Source organism: Bubalus bubalis, chromosome 6 (assembly GCF_019923935.1).
Source record: "Bubalus bubalis isolate 160015118507 breed Murrah chromosome 6, NDDB_SH_1, whole genome shotgun sequence".
Classification (NCBI taxonomy): Eukaryota; Metazoa; Chordata; class Mammalia; order Artiodactyla; family Bovidae; genus Bubalus; species Bubalus bubalis.
This window is the reverse complement of record NC_059162.1, coordinates 66,026,877-66,049,618: the sequence shown is the minus strand read 5'-3', so window position 1 is coordinate 66,049,618 and position 22,742 is coordinate 66,026,877.

The following is a 22,742-nucleotide window of genomic DNA, read 5'->3' as shown; positions in this document are numbered from 1 at the left end:
TGATGAGATTCTTAGATTTGGAAAGTACTAGACATGCATTTTTCTCTGGTTTTCAGTGATTTAGTTAACTGACTGATCTGGGAAGATGGCTGTTAATCTATTCCATGCTTTGGACTCTTCTATTTGAGCCTGATCCTGCAGAGGCACACTCTTGCCACATGCCCACTGCCAGTGGAGCACCATGCCATTGGGAGGGAACCCTCAACTCCAGGCTTCTCTCTGAGGAGTGAAGTTTGGACTTCACATGCAGAGCTCCAGTTTTTTAAATTCCTGCCAGAAAGGCAGACTCTCCAAATACCGCACTCTGAAAGCCAGTAGGGCTTGTGTCCTTGGGACCTATAAGACCAAAGTAAACAAAGAAGCAATTCCTAAGTGTGTGTACTTAGTCAGAAGATAGACCATATTGCAGATTCCTCAAATTCCTGAGTTACGTAATGCATTGTTTAGGAATTGGTTGGAATAGTTTGGGTAGATGTTGTGTTTATGATTTATCAGTGTAGGTGATGGGAAGTCAGTTCATTGTACTCAGTGACCCCAAGTTCTCTTTCTGTGCCAGCTAGCATTTCACTTCTGTGACCCTAATGTAGACACTTAGTGTTCTCATATATAGCCTCCAGCCTCTTCCAGGTAGGATATTATCCTTCCCAGGGATAATATTTCTTAGAGGACCTCTAGACGGAAGGCACTGGAACTTAACATGACAGAAAGAATTGCTACTGGTGAAATTTAGGGGTTTATGGGTGTTAATGGACTGAATGTTGTGTCCTTGCAGAATTTAAATGTTGTAGCTCTAATCCCCAGTGGGATGGTATTTGAAGGTGGGACCTCTGAGAAGTAATTAAGTTTATATTAGGATGTCATGAGGAGAAGGCGATAGGCACCCCACTCCAGTACTCTTGCCTGGAAAATCCCATGGACAGAGGAGCCTGGTAGGCTGCAGTCCATGGGGTTGCTAAGAGTCGGACACGACTGAGTGACTTCACTTTCACTTTTCACTTTCATGCATTGGAGAAGGAAATGGCAACCCACTCCAGTGTTCTTGCCTGGAGACTCACAGGGATGGAGGAGCCTGGTGGGCTGCCATCTATGGGGTCACACAGAGTTGGACACGACTGAAGCGACTTAGCAGCAGCAGCAGCAGCAGCAGGATGTTGTGATGGAATTGGTGGCCTTAACAACAAGAAGAGAGTTACCTTTCTCCCTTTGTGTGTAGCACTCAGGAAAGACCATATAAAGACATAGCTAGAAGGCTGCCATCTCCAAGCCAGGAAGAAGGACCTCACTAGACACTGAATCTAAGGTATTTTGTTGTGGCAGCCTGACAGACTAAGACAGAGGGGAAGATACCTTTGGCTATGGTCATTTTTGCTTTCCTTTTGTTCCTTGGGGATGTATATGCTATTTATTTGCTCTTATTTTCTTTTATTTAACATGTCTCTTCCTGAGTGTTGTAACTACTTCTTGTAACCAACCAAAGTCTTCTTTCCCTGGCTTGTGTTTATATTTTTTGACTAATGGGTTGTTCTTTGTTCCAGCAGCAACTCTTGGACTTCTAAGCTCTATTTGTTTACGAATTATCTTTTTTCCCAAGTCAATTGCCTTCTGGGGCAACCCATTTTAATATTCAGTAAGTCTTGATTAATATAATTTGCAAGTCTCTGCTGTAAAATGGTTGTGTCCACACATGCAAATAAATTTGAATTCAGCAAATTGGGTTTCATTTTTCTATGTAAAGGTGAATCACTGATTTGATGGCATGTTCAAATTTTTGGTTGTTGGATTTTGTCCTTGTAGAAGTAACCTATCAGAATCATTAGTTTATGTAAATATTTTATTGAAAGTTTAAAAAAATTAAAAAAACGTTATCACAAATAGAATTTGTCTTGGCATCTTATTTTACCTAACATTGCTAATAAATTTTAGAATTTTATCTGTAGTAAGCTTCTTAACATAGTCAGTTTTGTTTCACACATAGAGCAAAAAAAAGACCAGTGTCTGTTTTTTTCTTGTCTTTGAGCTTATTTGGACACCTTGCCATGAAGTTATTTAAAAAAACATGATAAACTTGTACTGAACAACCAACCCTTAGCTTGATTTATGTGAAATTACTATAAGGTTATTTTTTACTTATAAAAATGGCAACAAATATTACTAATAATTATTTTCATAGGCTCACTGATTTTCTCTCTCTGAATTTAATGCTTTCATCACAATTTGGAAATTAAAGCACTGTGCTCACTCAATTTTTGAAGTCCTCGGAGTCAGTAATGGGCTTCTGCTATTATCTGCTTAACTGATTTTTTCACATTTTTGTATTCATAGTATATACATACTGGTAAAAATATATATATGGCTTTTGGAGGGTGGCTATTTTACTTTTTAAGAATGGATCTACCTACCTGTTTGCAAATTCAGGTCAGAATGAAATGCCAGTAATGATTTGAACACCCTAATTTTGCTAAAGATTGATAGTACTCACATTCCCTGTGTCCTCTGGGCAGGTCTTATGAATGATCTTGTGTTTAGTCCAGTTCATGAGGATTTATTAGCTCCTATTGTATGCTGGAGAGTGAGTCAGGTGTTAGGAATACAAAGATGACTAGGATATAAATATGTGAAAATGGTGTCATGAATTGCAGCATTGAGGGTTAAATAAGGCTAAAGTACTTCTGTGAAAAATCTCCATGGTCATTTCAATAGCAATGAATTAATTCAACAAATATTTATGAAGGCCAGCCATAAGCCAGGAACCATGTTAGGCGCTGTGTATACAATGAGATAAACAAGACACACTCTTCCTGGCCTCCTGGAGCAAAGCACTTAAGAGATACATATTTGGCAGTACATAGAAGACCCTTTGTAATCGTCTCCAATTTGTTTTGCTCACTGCTGCTGGAGTGAGTGCTCTGAAACAGAAATCTGATTATGTCACTCTCCTTGCTTAATAACCCTGAGTGACGTTCTTGTTGCCTAATGGAAAAAGGTCAAATTCCTTAGTGTGGCTTTGCACACTGATCCTCAATTAATTTTCCAGTTTCTGCTCCTTCTCATGTGTCTTAGGCTGTGGCCAAATAAGAATACTGCAGATCCCCAAACATATCATGTGCTTTAATGTGTCTCTCCCTTTGCTCACATGGTCCCTTTTGCCTAGAGGGTCCTACCCCCGCCCCTCCCCCAACCACCTGCTCACACACATCCTCCACACTTATTCTGTTGGCAAACTCCTACTCATACATCACATCTTCAGTGACCTCCCAAGCATAACTCAATGTGTTTCTGTAGCAATTTGTCTTGTCAACTGAACTACATAATTTATTATAGTTATTTTCATGTCAGTCTCCTGGACTAGATGATAAGGTCTTAGAGGGTTCTAGACTGGATGTATGTTTTAATGTTGAAGCATCCTCCATCCTATTTCCTAGTCAATTGTTTTTATTTCTCAAAATAACAACAAAACCATAACCCCCTTTTCAAGAACTTCTAAGTACGTGATCTCATTATAAACTTAGAACTACCTTGTGGAGCATTTAGGGCAAGTAGAATTGTATTCAATTCACAGTCAAGGGATCTGAAGCTAGGATCTGTGAAGTGCTTGTTTCAAAATAAAGTGCTGGAATCAGGACTGTTTACAGTTTTAGCCCTGTCCATTCACATTCAATTTGCTACCCATTTACACCAAAAATTTCATAGAGTTACTTCCCTTTTTATAAAATCGTAGCCATATCAGAAATGGAACCCAAGCCATGGTTTCTATACTGGACTGAATAAATACTGACTGAAGAGAATAGGATTCCTGTCTGGAGTCCTTATTTGCAACTAAACCAAAAGCATGGGTAATCACAGTGGTGGTTTGTGCTGATTCTATCAGGTGGTATTCTTGGTCTTTCTTTGACTGTGGCTGAGGGGTCCTGAGCACTCCTGGCCACGAGCTGCAGCTTCTATTATTGCTGCAGCTCTGTGTTTCTTGCCTTAACTCCAGGACTGTTGTCTGTCAGTGTCTCCTCTTCTACCATGGCTCTTGGAGCACTGTTGATGGCCCAGTTCTCAAAACTGGGGGATATTCTTTTCCAGGGAAGGAGATCTGGGGCCCACAGAAGGTAGCCAAGGACACTGGATGGACCTCACACCTGTGGAGCTCAGTCATCATTCTCCGGTAGTGATCACTGTAGGGCCGCATCTGAATCTTTTGGCATCCTTTTACTTTAGAGTGAGTTTCCTATATTTTGGTGAGTGTTTCCTACCGAGATTGAGGAAGCTCTTTGTTATGCTTAGTGTATTAATCTTGAACATCATACCACAGACCTCTTCATTATTTTTAAAGGAACTTTAGGGATCTGATACATGTAGATTTTTCTTTTAAATTTATTTTAACCATCATTTACTGAGCACCTATATGTCTTAGGCACTATACTAGATTGCAGAGTGTTCCATTTAATTTTCTTGAAATTGCAGGGTTATCCCCACTGGCCCACTGTTACAGACGAGGGAACCTAGGATTGGAGAGCTCAGTAATTGGTCCAAGGGAACAAAACAGAGTTTGGATCGAAACTCAGGTCTGTCTGATGCCACTGTCTTTTGCTTCCTGGTATGATTGCCACCAGGATCCATAGTCACTTCAGATTTCAGTGAACTTAACAAGCAAGAATGACATTATGCTAAAGCTACCATTTGAAGAAATTACTGGGGAATGGGCTTTCCTGGTGGCTTAGATGGTAAAGAGTCTGCCTGCAGTGCAGAAGACCTGGGTTCCATCCCTGGGTCAGGAAGATCTTCTACAGAAGGAAATGGCAACCCACTCCAGTATTCTTGCCTGGAAAATACAATGGACGGAGGATCCTGACAGGCTACAGTGCATGGGGTCGCAAAGAGTCAGACACGACTGAGTGACTTCTTTCTTTTCTACTGGGGTATACTCTGGCTACCACTGCAAGTGCTAGTAGAATATATAGATTTATAAGGCAGGATAAATGCCAACACAAGACAGCTCCCTGTGTGCATTTAATTTTGTCATTCCTCTTTAACTGCAAATGTAAGAGAAAAAAAAGACTATTTTTTACAACTTAACTTTCTAAATGACTTAGGCATTCTTGGGGGGGCTTCTTATTTTCTCTACTCTCTTGAGTCCTCTAAGGACTAACATGTTAAAAATTAAGATTATTCTTTCCAGATGGAGTTTTGATTGCAAGTAGAATATGAGTAGCTAAGTGGTGGCAGAGTTGGCGTTGGTTAGTGGAAAATGTTCAGACAACACTCGAAGACCTGCCAAGTCTCTTGCGATGTTTTATTTGTATTGATACGTGTTTGGCTCTGTCAGCTTGGATTGAGGTTCTGAGGCTGATTGGAATGACCAGACGAAAGAGCTCTGGGAGTGTTCCTCCCCATTCCACTATGATGCCCAAGTCCTGAGCAGATTAAAGATAGTAACAATTCTGCAGTTAGGTAAGAGATTGAACAAAATATATACCATTGGTGAATCATGTTAAGTATCTTAAGAAATTGCTTAAATCAGAAAGTAAATGAAAAATCAGATTGGAAGGAAATTCAGAGTATTTAAATGAATGTTTGTCTCTAAAATTATCACTGTATGATTAAAGAAAATCATGGATTCACTATGAAATCATTTAATTTTATCTTCTGCCTTAAAAAAGTACTTCAGATCTTATTCATTTTTGTACTTCATGGAGATTCCTTATTCCTTGCCTGTCCTAAGAAAATGCTTCTGTTTATTTCAAGGGTGACTGCTCGGCTTGCCTTTCCATCTCTCTCCTAATGGGAACTAGCTTTTGAACCATCTGTGTTGGCCCTGACGAGTTACCTTGTCAGTCTAGAAGCTGACATGTATCAGTAAGATCAGATCAGATCAGTCACTCAGTCGTGTCCGACTCTTTGTGATCCCATGAATCGCAGCACGCCAGGCCTCCCTGTCCATCACCAACTCCCGGAGTTCACTCAGACTCACGTCCATCGAGTCAGTGATGCCACCCAGCCGTCTCATCCTCTGTCGTCCCCTTCTCCTCCTGCCCCCAATCCCTCCCAGCATCAGAGTCTTTTCCAGTGAGTCAACTCTTCGCATGAGGTGGCCAAAGTACTGGAGTTTCAGCTTTAGCATCATTCCTTCCAAAGAAATCCCAGGGCTGATCTCCTTCAGAATGGACTGGTTGGATCTCCTTGCAGTCCAAGAGACTCTCAAGCGTCTTCTCCAACACCACAGTTCAAAAGCATCAATTCTTCAGTGCTCAGCCTTCTTCACAGTCCAACTCTCACATTCATACATGACCACATAAAGCTGGTGACAATTTTGACCATGACTATATCCCCATTTTTAAGTAAAAGGTGTTTTGTACTTTTCACTTGTTTGTCACTCAATTTTGATCTGGTTTCCAAGGTTGCTGTAGTTTTTCAACCATGAAATAGGACAGCAGGTATCACAAAGTGGTGTGGATGTGTTTGGTTGATGCCCAGAGAGGGAATTTCTATGTGAGATTCCTGCATTTTGTTCTTTGGTTTCTGTTATACAAGAGACAAAGTGGGAGAGAGAAAGGAACACTGTATGTGATCAGTCAAAACCTTAAACTGTCAAGGTGAAGCTTTTGTTATTCTAGAGTTACCTTTAGTTTTTATTTTATTTTTTTATATTAGGAAATTATTCTGTGTGACAAAAGCAAACTGAAGAAAAAGTTTTTGGTGCATCGTTTTGTTGGAATAGTGGTTAGCAAATCCCAGACATCTTTTTGGAGTCTCTAGGAATTCTGGACTCAAGAAGAAAGAACAGTTTGAAAAACAAGTTTATGAATTCAATTTTATTAACAAAAGTCTTCCAGTAGAGGCAAATGGAAAGACTTTGGAGTCAGACAAGTCTACGTCTGAATCCTGGTTCTGCCACTTACTAACCTTATAAACTGGGCCAGACGATTTCTCTTCCGGAACCTTAATTTCCTTGTCTGTAAAACATTGAAATGAATACATACCTTTCAGAATTATTATGAGGAAGAGATATATGCAAATATAGATCAGAGAGGGTCTCCTAATAACTTAGAAATATTTTAAAATAGAGTATGAAAGTTGTTATCATACAGGTTTAATTTGTGCTACGAAGCATACTATTCACACAAGGCAAAAGATTACTGTGCCACAGCCTAAAATGTGGATTTGATTCTTCCTCCCTGTTGCTATAGCTGTAAATAAGGATGTTAATGACTGTCATTTATTGCATTCTATCTCTGTACTGGCTATTGTATAAACATTATGTCATTTAATTTTCAGAACTATCCTATGTGGTAGTTTACGTGATTCCAAACAAAAAGCTTAGCTGAAATAAAAATTAAAAATGTAATTTACTTTGTTATTATACAGACAGGGCCACTGGCTTTTTATCAGTATAAGTTAGGCTAAATCACTACTCCTCATAGACTTTAGAAATTGTGATTCTAGTCCCATGGGAAAAACTCCAGGAAAAACTGAATTGTAAATAGAATCCAAATGTTTTATTTATTCATTTTTAAAGCAGAGATTTGTTTGAAAAGATAAATCCTAGAACTTAGGCATCAATGTTGTTGGGACTATGAACTCTGTGAGCTGAACGGTGTTAGTGAGCTCTGTGAGGAAGCTGGAAACTGCTTCCATCTGCTTGGTGCAGAGCATAGATGCTTGAACTAGGTGCTTAATACTTACTTAGTAGGTATTTCACATAGTAGGTGGGCTTCCCTTGTGGTTCAGCAGTAAGGAATCCACCTATAATGCAGGAGACACAGATTTGATCCCTGGGTCGGGAAGACCCCCTGGAGAAGGAAATAACAACCCACTCTAGTATTCTTCGCCTAGGAAATCCCATGGACAGAGGAGCGTGGAGGGCTATAGCCCATGGGATTGCAAGAGTCAGCCATGACTTAGTGACTAAACAGCAACAACAACATAGTAGGTACTTATAATGCTTATTAAATGAAATCTTAAAAATAAATAAATTAATTTTTAGTATGGAAAAGTATACCTCCTTAAGATAATTTTTTCTCCACATGGGTAATTTTAAAGTTTTCAAAAACTTATTTTTTTGAGGACAAAAATATTATTTTGTTAAAAAAAAAAAAAAACCCTTTTAAGTACTTATCTTTTACAGCAATTTTGAGTCTTTCCACATGAAACATTCTATTTTGTCATTTTCCCCCCAATGGTTTATTTATTTAACATGAGGAAAACAAAATATAACAAATAAAGAAAATATTCACGTGTACAATTGTGAAGTAGGTATAGGGAATATAGCTTTTTTAATTGGAGGATAATTGCTTTACAGTGTTGTGTTGGTTTCTGCCATATAACATGAATCAGCCATAAGAATACAAATGTCCCCTCCCTCTTGAACCTCCTTCCCATCTTCCCTCCCATTCCACCCCTCTCTCTAGATATTGATTTTGTCATTTTTTTTTAATTTGAAAAATTTTTAATATGTGAGAAAATGCATATGTAAGAAAATCTCATATTTAAATCTTAAATGTATGAAATGCTATAATTTCTAAAACTATTTTGAATAGCCAAAGGCATAGAAATAATGAATTTAAAACATTTCAATGAGCTAAAATTTTAAATTAAAAAAAAATCCTGTTTTTATGTTTTCTATTAGTGTTTTCTGGACAGTAAAATAAAAAGGATAATAAAATAGCTAATATTAAAGTATATAATATTCTAAACCTTGCAAAGTGCTTTGTATGCATTACATTTCTTAATCTTCATAACAATCCTGTCAAGCAAATATTGCTATCCTTCCCATTTTACAGATGAGAAAACTGAGGCATGAAAGTCAAATGACTTGCCCATATACCCAGCAAATGGCAGAAGCAGGTTTAGAGTACATTTCTTTGACTCTATATCCTATAATTCTGCTTGTCTGTTGTGCTCAGAGCTCGGCCTGAGCTTGGTGGACACATCTGTGGAAACTGGTCCCCACAGAGCAGAGGCGAGGTCATTGAGCCCAACTAGCAAATAGCTTGATCCCCCTAAAGTATCAGAATTATTTGCTCTGGCCAAAAGATCATCCACATCCTTTCTCAAGAGAATCAGATGAGGGAACTCTGGGCTTAAAAGAAAGATGTGTGCAGAAAACAAAAGCTCTATTTTGAAACTGAAATTAAAAAAAATTTTAAGTGTTACAGAGTCAAGCTGAATCCTGAGGAGCCTCATAAACTGTGGAATTCATTTCCTGAATTAACATTATTGCTCAGTCCAGGAGTTCACAAGAAATACGACTGTTTGGTTATTTTCCCTTTGTATAACTAGACCAAATTATAGTGTGATGTAGTTGGGAACCTGCATCCGAAAACCATTCAGGAAGATTCATTCTTCCAGGTTAATTAATGCAGAATTTTGATTCTGTTTGTCTTATCCCAAATGAATCTTGTGTTAAGAGCAAGGAAATTTAAATGCAAAAATGATTTTTTATGCAATATTAGGATGAGATTTTTATTATACCAAAGCGAACATTAAAAGGACTGCACAGTAATAGTAATATATGAATTTCTCCCTCACTGAATTTATAATGTCTTTCTTTATACTACTTTACCCTCTATAATATATTTCAAATAAAAAACAATAATGGGATAGTGAGGTGAGGAAATTCTTCTTTTTGCCAATATGAGAAAAGTTAATTTTGAAAAGCCTAAGTAAAAGTCTGCTTATTTAAGTGTACTTTTTTCTAAATGTATTCATTTAGCTAAACCTGATCTTGCGTCTTTGCACCTTTATTTTTATAACAATGTGAATGGAGTCAACAACCTTATAGTAGTACTTTAAAAAGTCAAAATTAAATAGAATAACCAAAAGAACATACAGTATTATAATAACTGCTGTCAAAAATGGTATCTATGTTTATTTGGCTATGTGATCTTCAGAGAGAACTAATGGATTTACAAACGTTCCAAAACAAACACACACACACTCACACACACAAATGGCAAACCAATCCAAAACGAAAAAAAAAGTTACCCTCAGGATTAGCAAAAACATGAAACTTCAAGCCTAGTAGGTAATTATTTTGGAAATTTATGTTTCTAAAAAGAGTGAGTGAAGTTGCTCAGTCGTGTCCGACTCTTTGCGACCCCATGGACTGTAGCCTACCAGGCTCCTCCGTCCATGGGATTTTCCAGGCAAGAGTACTGGAGTGGGTTGTCACTGCTTTCTCCAGGAGATCTTCCTGACCCAGGGATTGAACCCAGGTCCCCCACGTTGTAGGTAGATGCTTTACCGTCTGACCTACCAGGGAAATCTAAAAAGAGAAGGGGGGCAAAATGCAAACACTATCGCAACCATAGCTAATTAAAAAAGTTGGCAAATGAGCTGATTTTGGCAAAAAGAATTGAGTTGCAATAGTTGAAGTGACTGGTGTAGAACTCAGAAAGAAGTCCAGGAAAGTAAACATTTCTTTGCTTTTTGGGGAATTTACTTTAACCAGATAACACTGAAGGATGGTAGTATCCAGAAGGTTGTTCTCTTTGAGATAAGGAGATAACCAGCCTTTTAAAAACAAACAAACAAAACCCCCTGGAGCTCAAAAGATATTGACTCTCTAAGTAAAATTTTTTTCTCAAGGAGTTGTCTACCCAATTAGGTACTGAAGTGAAATATTACCATACTTCAGTGCTGGAACTGAATATTATCACACTCAGTACTAGTCAAGAGGAATTAAATGGCCTCTTGATGAAGGTGAAAGAAGAAAGTGAAAAAGGTGGCTTAAAACTCAACTTTCAAAAAACTAAGGTCAGGGCATCTAGTCCCATCCCTTCATGGCAAATAGATGGGGAAACAACAGAAACAGTGACAGACTTTATTGTCTTGGGCTCCAAAATCACTGCAGATGGTGACTGCAGTCATGAAATTAAAAGATGCTTGCTTCTTGAGAGAAAAGCTATGACCAACCTGCTGCTGCTGCTAAGTCGCTTCAGTTGTGTCCGACTCTGTGTGACCCCATAGCTGGCAGCCCACCAGGCTCTGCTGTTCCTGGAATTCTCCAGGCAAGAACACTGGAGTGGGTTGCCATTTCCTTCTCCAATGCATGAAAGTGAAAAGTGAAAGTGAAGTCATTCAGTCATGTCCGACTCTTAGCAACTCCATGGACTGCAGCCTACCAAGCTCCTCCGTCCATGGGATTTTCCAGGCAAGAGTACTGGAGTGGGGTGCCATTGCCTTCTCCAATGACCAACCTAGACAGCATATTAAAAAACAGGGACATTGCTTTACTGACAAATGTCTGTATAGTTGAAGTTATGATTTTTCCAGTAGTCATGTATGGATGTGAGAGTTGGACTATAAAGAAAGCTGAGCACCGAAGAATTGATGCCTTTGAACTGTGGCGTTGGAGAAGACTCTTGAGAGTCCCTTGGACTACAAGGAGATCAAACCAGTCAATCCTAAAGGAAATCAACCTTGAATATTCATTGGAAGGACTGATGCTGAAGCTGAAACTTTAATACTTTGGCTACCTGATGTGAAGAACTGACTTATTGGAAAAGAGCCTGATGCTGGGAAAGATTGAAGGCAGGAGAAGAAGGGAATGATAGAGGATGAGATGGTTGAATGGTATCACTGACTTGATGAACATGAGTTTGAGCAAGTTCTGGGAGTTGGTGAAGGACAGGGAAGCCTGGCGTGCTGCAGTCCATGGGGTCGCAAAGAGTTGGACATGACTGAGTGACTGAACAATAACAACAATACCAGCAAGGGGGAAGGGAAGAAACTCATGGGAGGACAAGTTGTGAGAATTTGGGAAGGCAATTTGCTTTTATATCCTTTTATATTTAAGAATTTTTTTTTAAATTGGAGTATAATTAATTTATAATATTGTGTTAGTTTCAAGTGTACAGCAAAATGAACCAGTTATACATTACATATATCTGTTCTTTTTTATATTCTTTTTCCATATAGGTCATTATAGAGTATTCAGTAGAGTTCCAGGAGGGCAATTTGTTAGTACTGTGTGTGTGTGTGTGTGTGTGTGAGTTGCTTCAGTCAAGTCCAGTTCTTTGCGACCCTATGGACTGTAGCCCTTCAGGCTCCTCTGTCCATAGGATTCTCCAGGTAAGAATACTGGAGTGGGTTGCCATGCCCTCCTCCAGGGGATCTTCCTGACCCAGGGATCAAAACTGGTCTCTTAGGTTTCCTGCATTGGCAGGTGGGTTTTTTACCTCTAGCACCACCTAGGAAGCTCTTGTTAATACTATCAAAGCGTTAATGTGTTTACACATTTTGGCTCAGTGATTTCACTTTTAGGGAATTAAGCAAAGGAAACAGTTAAAGGTTCATATACAAAACATCAGCTTTTGTCAACTCTATGTCAACTAACAAGGTCAAAAAAATAGGATCATCTGTTTAGCAGAATTCTATGAAGGCTGGTTCTGAAAAAAATTTCTTGACAGGAGAAATAATTATAATATTGTAATATACTGCTAAGGGCAGAAGAAACAGACCAAAGACACCACTTAAATAAAAATAAAATGAATATATCCCCTGGTATGGGGGAGCTTGATAGGATGCAAACCACAACAGGAAAAATATGACTAATTTTGAAAATGACTGAAGAGATTGCCCTTACCTGGGATGGGTTATCAGCTCCCTGCTGGAGTTGTGAGCCTGTGTTGAAAGCAGAACTTCTGAGTTGACTTAAAGGTGTGTGTACATCTGTGTGGTGACTACCTATAGATTCATATTTGGAGTGGTCCAAACCTAGTTTGAGAAATGTTTTGTATCAGATTATAAATTAGATTAATTTAGAACACTTCTAATGAAAACTCTCAAATGATTAAGCACTAGAGTCAATTAAGTCCAAGGAATGTATGTCTTGTATGTTTACATTGTGGGCTTTTCCACTCCATAAATAATGTCACCATTGCTGACCATTATATACAAACTTGTGCTGTGTATTTACTGCTTCTGGCCATCAACTTGTCAGCCACTTTGGTTAGGGTACCTGCCATCTCTTTAATGGCACATTCTTAAAACCACACGTCACAGGCTGTCTGGAACTGACCTATGGAGTGCCAATTCTGGTTTTTAAAAATTAGCTTGGATATGAAATCACAATGGCATGAAGGGTTTTCCATGCCAGTAGGTAAACAAAGACATGAGCTGCCCTGATGAATTTCAGCATTTCAAATTGACATGGAAACTTACTGTGTTCCTACTAAAGAGAGAGTCACTTTTCTGCTCTAGTGCCTACTCTGTGTGCGCCACTTGAAAAACAGTGGCAGAATCAGCATTGCAAGCTAGACACCCAGAAATGAAATGGCCATGCAGTGAACAATTAGATAGGTTTTATTTTACAAACCTTCACATAAAACTTGTCAGGTAGCTTGCAGAGACCATTGCCTTGTTCTGACATCTCTGCTTCTATCTTTTTATGATGTGTTGAAGGTTCTTGTACTTCACTGCATTTATGTCAGTATGTTTATTTATAAAAAGATATTTTATATTGAAGCAATCTCAAATTTACAGAAAAATTGCAGGAAGAGTACAAAGAAATTTTTTCCTATACTATTTGAGAGCAAGTTGCCCATAACCCCTGGATACTTAGTGTATTTCCTTCTACTGCCAACATTCTCCTAATGAATCACAGTAAAACCATTAGATTCAGAAATCAACATTGACACATTACTACCATCTAACCCTCAAATACCATTTGAATTTTGTGAATTATCTTGAAAATACCTTTTGTAACAGAACGATCCATGTCAAGATCACATGTTGCATTCAGCTGTCAAATATCCCTTTTTAGTGTCCTTCATCCACAGCTGGGTATTCTTTTTGCTTTGGCTCCATCCCTTCATTCTTTCTGGAGTTATTTCTCCACTGATCTCCAGTAGCATATTGGGCACCTACTGACCTGGGCAGTTTCTCTTTCTGTATCCTATCATTTTGCCTTTTCATAGCTAGTGGAGGTGATGGAATTCCAGTGGAGCTCTTTCAAATCCTGAAAGGTGATGCTGTGAAAGTGCTGCACTCAATATGCCAGCAAATTTGGAAAACTCAGCAGTGGCCACAGGACTGGAAAAGGTCAGTTTTCATTCCAATCCCAAAGAAAGGCAATGCCAAAGAATGCTCAAACTACCACACAATTGCACTCATCTCACACGCTAGTAAAGTAATGCTCAAAATTCTCCAAGCCAGGCTTCAGCAATATGTGAACCGTGTACTTCCTGATGTTCAAGCTGGTTTTAGAAAAGGCAGAGGAACCAGAGATCAAATTGCCAATATCTGCTGGATCATGGAAAAAGCAAGAGAATTCCAGAAAAGCATCTATTTCTGCTTTATTGACTATGCCAAAGCCTTTGACTGTGTGGATCACAATAAACTGTGGAAAATTCTGAAAAAGATGGGAATACCAGACCACCTGACCTGCCTCTTGAGAAATTTGTATGCAGGTCAGGAAGCATGTTAGAACTGGACATGGAACAACAGACTGGTTCCAAATAGGAAAAGGAGTACGTCAAGGCTGTATATTGTCACCCTGTTTATTTAACTTATATGCAGAGTATATCATGGGAAACGCTGGGCTGGAAGAAACACAAGCTGGAATCAAGATTGCTGGGAGAAATCTCAATCACCTCAGATATGCAGATGACACCACTCTTATGGCAGAAAGTGAAGAGGAACTAAAAAGCCTCTTGATGAAAGTGAAAGTGGAGAGTGAAAAAGTTGGCTTAAAGCTCAACATTCACAAAACAAAGATCATGGCATCTGGTCACACCACTTCATGGGAAATAGTTGGGGAAACAGTGGAAACAGTGTCAGACTTTATTTTTCTGGGCTCCAAAATCACCACAGATGGTGACTGCGGCCATGAAATTAAAAGACGCTTACTCCTTGGAAGGAAAGTTATGACCAACCTAGATAGCATATTTAAAAGCAGAGACATTACTTTGTCAACAAAGGTCCATCTAGTCAAGTCTATGGTTTTTCCAGTGGTCATGTATGGATGTGAAAGTTGGACTGTGAAGTAGGCTGAGCGCCGAAGAATTGATGCTTTTGAACTGTGGTGTTGGAGAAGACTCTTGAGAGTCCCTTGGACTGCAAGGAGATCCAACCAGTCCATTCTGAAGGAGATCAGCCCTGGGATTTCTTTGGAAGGAATGATGCTAAAGCTGAAACTCCAGTACTTTGGCCACCTCATGCGAAGAGTTGACTCATTGGAAAAGACTCTGATGCTGGGAGGGATTGGGGGCAGGAGGAGAAGGGGACAACAGAGGATGAGATGGCTGGATGGCATCACTGACTCGATGGACGTGAGTCTCAGTGAACTCCGAGAGTTGGTGATGGACAGGGAGGCCTGGCGTGCTGTGATTCATGGGGTCGCAAAGAGTCGGACACGACTGAGCGACTGATCTGATCTGATCTGAGTGTCCTTCAATCCTTTTTCACTCTTATTTTGACTGTCACGACCTTGAAATTTATAGGGCGGTTATTTTGCACAAATTCTTCAATGTATATTTTTGTTTTCTATTGATTAGAGTCAATTTATGTGTCTTTGGCAGAAATATTACAAAAGTGGTGCTGGGTTCATCTCATTGTAATGCATCAGGATTTCTTATTGCTCCATTATTGACAATGTGTTTGTGACATTTAATGATTTGTGATTGTTTGATAAAATGATTAATCTGTAAACTGGTGTATACAAGTTTATCTTTGCAATTACTCTTTGTTATTAACAAGTGCTTTGTAAAGCCGTCTTTTGAGAATAGAGATTACATTCTTAAACAAACGTTTGCCCTTTCTTCCTTTCTTTTCCTTTCCTTCTTTTTCTTCCTTCCTTTCTTCCTCCTCCCCCTCCCTCCCTCCCTCTCTTTCTCTGTCCCCCCTCCTATCTATCTATCTATCAATTACCTACCTATCTGTCATTTTGCGCTTTCTCGCTCATGACTCATGAATTCCTAGTTTATTCAACAGTTATCTATTTCTATCACTATTTAGTTTGAACTTAAATTATATACTCATTTGACCAGGGAAATCTTCAAGGTGGCTCCTATGTCCTTTTGACATAGCTCATCCTTTGAACACATCTGTACTTTCTAGCACAAGAACAAGTTCTGGGATCATTTTTATTTTCCTTGCCTCAGTCCTGGAATAATCCATTTCTCTAAGGATCTCTAAGTCCTTTCATTATAGAGTGATATTTAGAAACCAAGATCTTGGTACTGTATAAACTCATTACTGCTTCCAGGTCCCTTGAATGCACAAAGCTGGGGAATATATGTTATTATAATTATATATTATTTATTTATTATGTAAAATTTATAATTATAATATTATATATTATTTATTTGTTATTACATATATATGTATAATTATATATTTCCCTGCTTTGTCTACTCAAGCACTCATCCAGGAGTAGCAATAGAAAAAGTAATATATATGTTTTAAATCCATATTTTTCTGTTTCTATCTAAATGTTGAAACTGTGAGGTCACAGAGATATCTCCAGTTCCAGTTTAATACCACAAGATTCAGTCTAGTTTTTTTCCTTTCCACATTTGTAACTCCCTTCACCAAGTGTGAAAAATCTAGCTCCCAACATGCTCAATATGTTTCCTTTTTGCTTAGTTCTCCTGTGTATAACCCATCTCCCACTGTGAACACCCCTTGCGCTGATGCTCTATGTACCTTCCTTAGACTTTGAAGCCAAACACCTCAGTCTGCTTGGGCTGTGACACCTCATGCTGTCATATGCATAGAGACCTTTCTCACTCCACTTGGACATCCTGCACCTGGACATCCCTCTACATCAGTAACCTTCCTCACCCTGCTCAGGCTTTGGCAATCCACTCTGGGATGTCTCTTGACAAGGATATTCTCTTCACTCATTTCAGGGCTCTCCCACACCTAACTGGACGCCACTATAGTTTGTGAGCATGCTCCTCTTTCTGCCTGGGCTCCACCCAGTTTTTTACCCGGGATGCCACCGTGCACCCACAGTCCCCGGTCTGATGCTTACCTTGCTCAGCCCCACCTAAAAGCTTTAGATTGAATTGTTTAGGAAGGAAATGGAAGGGAAAAAAGAAGAGTAAGAAGAAAAGTTGGTTTATAAAGTTTGCCTTACAGACAATGCAGTGGGGCAGAAACTGTGAAATGAGAAAGACATTGTTAGATGATCTTAAGAAATAGGTTTGGTAATGGCATGGGATGAGCACTGGTTAGTACTCAGGCAAAGGCCTGCCAGAATGAACATAAAAAGTGGCCAAGGGGCATTCTGACTCTGGACCACCCTGACTTTTTTCATTAGATGAAGTGGGAAAACAATGTGGGTGGCTTGACCAAGAAAGTTCTGAGGAAGATGACCCAGGAGTAAGGATTCTGTGGATAATTTCATAGCAAGTTAAAAAGAATAATGATTCATATTTATTGTGTACTTATTATGTGTTGGGAGCTCAAGTTTATTATTTAGCAATTTTCCTGATAGATGGGCCTTGTTGTACCCATTGTACAAAACAGGAAATAGGTTTGTAAAGATTCATCAACTTGCTAATGATCAGCAAGGGTCTGAGCCAGGACTCTAAAGCTGACAGACTTCTATAATCATTCTTTATTTTATTGAACATGATTGAGTGTGTTAATTTAGGAGAAGTGAGGAAGATAATTTAAAAAATTATTTAACTTTGACATGGGTTTGTGTACAGGTGTATCTGAGGTTCATAACTCTTTCAACCAAGTCATTCTGGAAAAGTAGATTCAGGAGTTGCTGGGAAACTTCCTAGACTTGACTTTACCTGTTCTATCATGGGAGGGTAAGAAGGTTGCATAGCAACTCTAAGGGGAGAATGACCCAGAAACACAGCAGGGAGGAGTGGGGCCCAGGAAATGAAGCTTTATTCAACCTGGTTTCTTAGAACAATCAATCTGTATGTGAAGGACATTTATCCTCATCATGTATCCATCTGTAGAAAGGAAGAGCTAAGAAATATTTGTATCACTGCCTTATCTCCATTCCAAAGACCCCTTCCCCCTTTTAACTTCTATTGGACAGGAGACAAGTGAGATCATGACAATTTCAACAAGTATTTGTGTCTAGGTTAGGCACAGTTAGGTGGTATCTCTTGGGGCATCAAGAAACTGCCATTTTGTCAGTGATCTATCTGTATCCGCATTGAAGCTGAGTATAAAGTATATTACATAATATCATAGACTCCGTGACTGCTCTTTGGTCATCAGCATCATAATGGGGAACACGTCCTTTGGTTTCCAGAATCTTGCTATTTTCTAATGTTGATATCTGTTGTTGCAATCATTCAGTTGTCATGCTTTAATCATCCTATAATAAATAGAATAGAGTTTGGGTTTTATAGTTTCCCTTATATATCTATAAGTGTTAGTCACTGTGATCCCGTGGACTGTAGCCCACCAGGCTCCTCTGAATTCCATGGAATTCTCCAGACAAGAATACTGGAGTGGGTAGCCATTCCCTTCTCCTTATAGGGTCTTATAGAACCTTTGAGCCAGGAAACATAGGAGAGGGCAGTCAGCATGACTTTGGCTCCAGGGGGAGGGAATAAAAGCTGGTGGCAACTTCTCAGTGTTCCTTTTTATTTCCTGTGTTCACTCAAGTGATCTTTATTTCTAATGATGTAATGGCACTTAGTATTTACATTTTATTTTTATATGAGGCACTTTTTGCTTTTCAACACCAACTCATTAATTTTCACTCTGTGCCAGGGTAGGTGAGCAATAAACAGCACTGCCCACCTTGTGCAGCTAGAGGAATTGGACCTTGTTTGTATGAAGGGATGTGGGGAATTGAGCAATTAACTGCTGTATTTCCCCCAAGTTAGAAAGTTAAATTACTTATCTAGTAAAACAAGCTAAGGCTATTTATTTGTAGGACTCTATTTTCTATAAATTACATACTTCTAATGTGGTTATTTCTTTAGCCAGAGTGCTGAAGCCTGCTATGAAGATGGGGTGAATTTTATGGCTGAGATTCATATTGGTTATAAACTGTTGGACCATTTAATGTTAAGCATAAAAATAGGTTATTTAGCTGCTTGAAGAAAATAGTATGACTGCATGGTGAAAACAGGTACTTATTAAGTAATTATAATATATTCTATAGAAGTGGGAGATAGGGCCACCAGTTAGAAAAAGTAAGATTATGTTCATATTTTGCTTTTTTATTTAGCAAATTATTTTGTATCCTAGACACAAAGATAGATTATTAAGGAGTTGAACTAAACTATTGCAGGAATAGAAAGAATTTTAGATTATTAAAGGGTTTAAAATTATTAATATAGGGAAGAAATAATTATATTATATAAACTATATATAATATATTGATTATATTATATGAATTCTTATATGAATTAGCATGAATTACTTACATTCTTAAGTGAATTAAGAGATTCTGTTATTAATATTAATAATACATGTATTGATATTGTTGCAGTTACTTTGGTTTAAATCTCACACATGCTATCATATTTAATTCGTGGCACAGTTCTGTGCATGTATAAAAGTTTAACATTTCTTGAGTTTCAGTATACATATATATATCTAGTTACTATTTAGGTATCTGAATGAAGGTTAACTTGAAAATGTATGCCAGAAGCTTGCTCACTGTCAATAAGAATTCACTTTAAAAATGTTACCAAGTCTGAAATCAAGTATTTTTAAGTAGAAAGGTAGAGGACCCACATTATTTTAATGAATTAGAAGTTAATACGGGTCTTAAGAAATAAAAAATATTTTATAAATATTAAGAAAACTCTTTATAGAAATATTTTGTAAGTACACAAATATGTTGCCAAACAGGAGTACAAATCCAATTGTATAGCCAGAAAATCCATCTAACCTATTGTTTGAATATGGTAGTTATAGGAAGAAAAGTCTACAGAAAAAGGAAAACTAATAGGTGATTCTCATGGGTTGCAGAGCTCAGAATGGAAATAGTGCCATGGACTGAAACTTCAGAGCAGTGATGAGTGAAGAGTTGTTGTTGTTACTAACACTCTGATTCTTCAGGGTTCTCCTGTGGACATATTTATGTTGTGAACCAATGACTCAGAATTCAGTGATGTATGCGAAAAAAAACAGTAAGAACAGCAACAGTTAAATAACTCAAGGCATTTTCATGGTGTTGTCCCGGCTCCTTTCAGGAAGGCTGCAGTCTGGTGTCCAGGGGAGGATTCTTTTATCTCCTCTTTGGGGCTTTTTCTTCAGTTCCTAACCAACCAAACTATGTACATTTCCCTTTCACATAAAAGAAAAAAGAATGTAGACAGTCAACCGTTGTCCTTAATGCTTTCAACAGAATGAACAATAACAGTTATTGAAAGGGTAGGAGAAAAGAGGAAGACAAGCCCATTCACGTCTTTATGAGGACTAGTATTCTTAAATGCTGGCCCTTCTTTCTCCCTAAAGAGATACCAAAAGAAAGGCAAGTACTGGAATGTGACATAACTAAACTCACTTTAGTCTTTACAATAAGTCTTGCTGCTTTTAACTTGTGAAAGGTTAGAAAAGTCTTGTCTGAAGCAGTAGAAAGTGAGGGATCTACACTTCACAGCTGTCTCTTAGTGATCCAAGAATTGAGTGTGAACAGGATGAATGGAGCTTACTAAGACCGAGACAAATATTAAGTGACTAAACAGCTGTATGTATGCACATTTTATCCACCTTACGCATACAAGGGGCTTCACGCACTTGAATGCATTGGGAGAATGGAACTAACTTATGAGTGTTTGTTTGTGGCCTGGTTCTATGGCAGACATTTTATTTAAACTATTTCTTCAATTCTAAAATACCTGTTCGATTATAACAGCTTATTGAATTGTTTCAGGATTGTTGTGAAGATTCAATGAGACATAGTAGTATCTGGTACATTTGATTCTCACAACAACCCTATAAATCTCGAAAAGGTTAAAGTGACCCAGTCAACGTCACACTGCTAGAAAGTGGTCAAGATAATGTTCTAATCCAGAACCGACCCCTTAGCTCTCCTCCCTGCTGTTGCACTATATAACTATAAAATAGTGCATTTGCTGGGGTGATTGTCTATGACTCATGTGATAACAGGGATCTTGGGCCAGAAATGTCAAGCAAAATCATATTACCCTTAAACAAAATCTATCCTGAGGAATAATTTGTAGTTACTGGGAGAAGTGTATTTTTCTGCTTCTGCTCTTGAAGTACAACGGTTAACAAATTGCTTAATTTCCTCTGTAAGCTGAGTGCTGCAGGCAGGCTTTGTTTTCCCACTGGTATTGTATTTCCCAATCTGTATCCATGGAGATGAAATTTGAGGAAATTTAACATCCCAAACTTTGGGTAGTGAATATGACACTTATTTGAGAACTTTGTGATCTTATGATGATAATATAATGTCTCTAAGTCTTCAAAGGTAGAATCCTTAAAATAGTAGTTTCTTAATCTGAAAGACTGGTATGCACCACAGACAGAAATGTAAATAGAATTTGCTATTCATAGAACTGACAGTCTGTGGTTTTTAGTCCTAAATTCTATTTGTGATATTTTTTGATGCAGACATTGGGGTAGGTGCACAAATATCAGATACAATTGTAAAGAGCTTAAGGATGAAATACTTATAATGACACAAGTGATGTTTAGGCAATTGTTAAAGCACTGAAGTACATCCTTAGTTACAACATTTAATTTTAAGTTATCTAACTACCATCTATCCTTTCAAATTAATTTTATGATACTAACATATTCTGGCCTGCCTCTTGAGAAACCTATATGCAGGTCAGGAAGCAATAGTTAGAACTGGACATGGAACAACAGACTGATTCCAAATAGGAAAAGGAGTACGTCAAGGCTGTATATTGTCACCCTGCTTATTTAACTTCTATGCAGAGTACATCATGAGAAACGCTGGGCTGGAAGAAGCACAAGCTGGAATCAAGATTGCCAGGAGAAATATCAATAACCTTAGATATGCAGATGACACCACCCTTAAGGCAGAAAGTGAAGAGGAACTAAAAAGCCTCTTGATGAAAGTGAAAGAGGAGAGTGAAAAAGTTGGCTTAAAGCTCAACATTCAGAAAATGAAGATCATGGCATCTGGTCCCATCACTTCATGGGTAATAGATGGGGAAACAGTGGAAACAGTGTCAGACTTTATTTTTCTGGGCTCCAAAATCACTGCAGATGGTGACTGCAGCCATGAAATTAAAAGACGTGTACTCCTTGGAAGGAAAGTTATGACCAACCTAGATAGCATATTGAAAAGCAGAGACATTACTTTGCCAACCAAGGTCCGTCTAGTCAAGGCTATGGTTTTTCCAGTGGTCATGTATGGATGTGAGAGTTGGACTGTGAAGAAAGCTGAACGCTGAAGAATTGATGCTTTTGAACGGTGGTGTTGGAGGAGACTCTTGAGAGTCCCTTGGACTGCAAGGAGATCCAACCAGTGCATCCTAGAGGAGACCAGTCCTGGGTGTTCATTGGAAGGACTGATGCTAAAGCTGCAACTCCAGTACTTTGGCCACCTCATGCAGAGTTGACTCATTGGAAAAGACTCTAATGGTGGGAGGGATTGGGGGCAGGAGGAAAAGGGGACGACAGAGGATGAGATGGCTGGATGGCATCACCGACTCGATGGATGTGAGTTTTAGTGAACTCCGGGAGATGGCGATGGACAGGGAGGCCTGGTGTGCTGTGATTCATGGGGTTGTAGAGAGTCGGACACGATTGAGTGACTGAACTGAACTGACTGAACATATTCTGGAATAAAAATTCCATATAGACGGAGATTTTTGTCA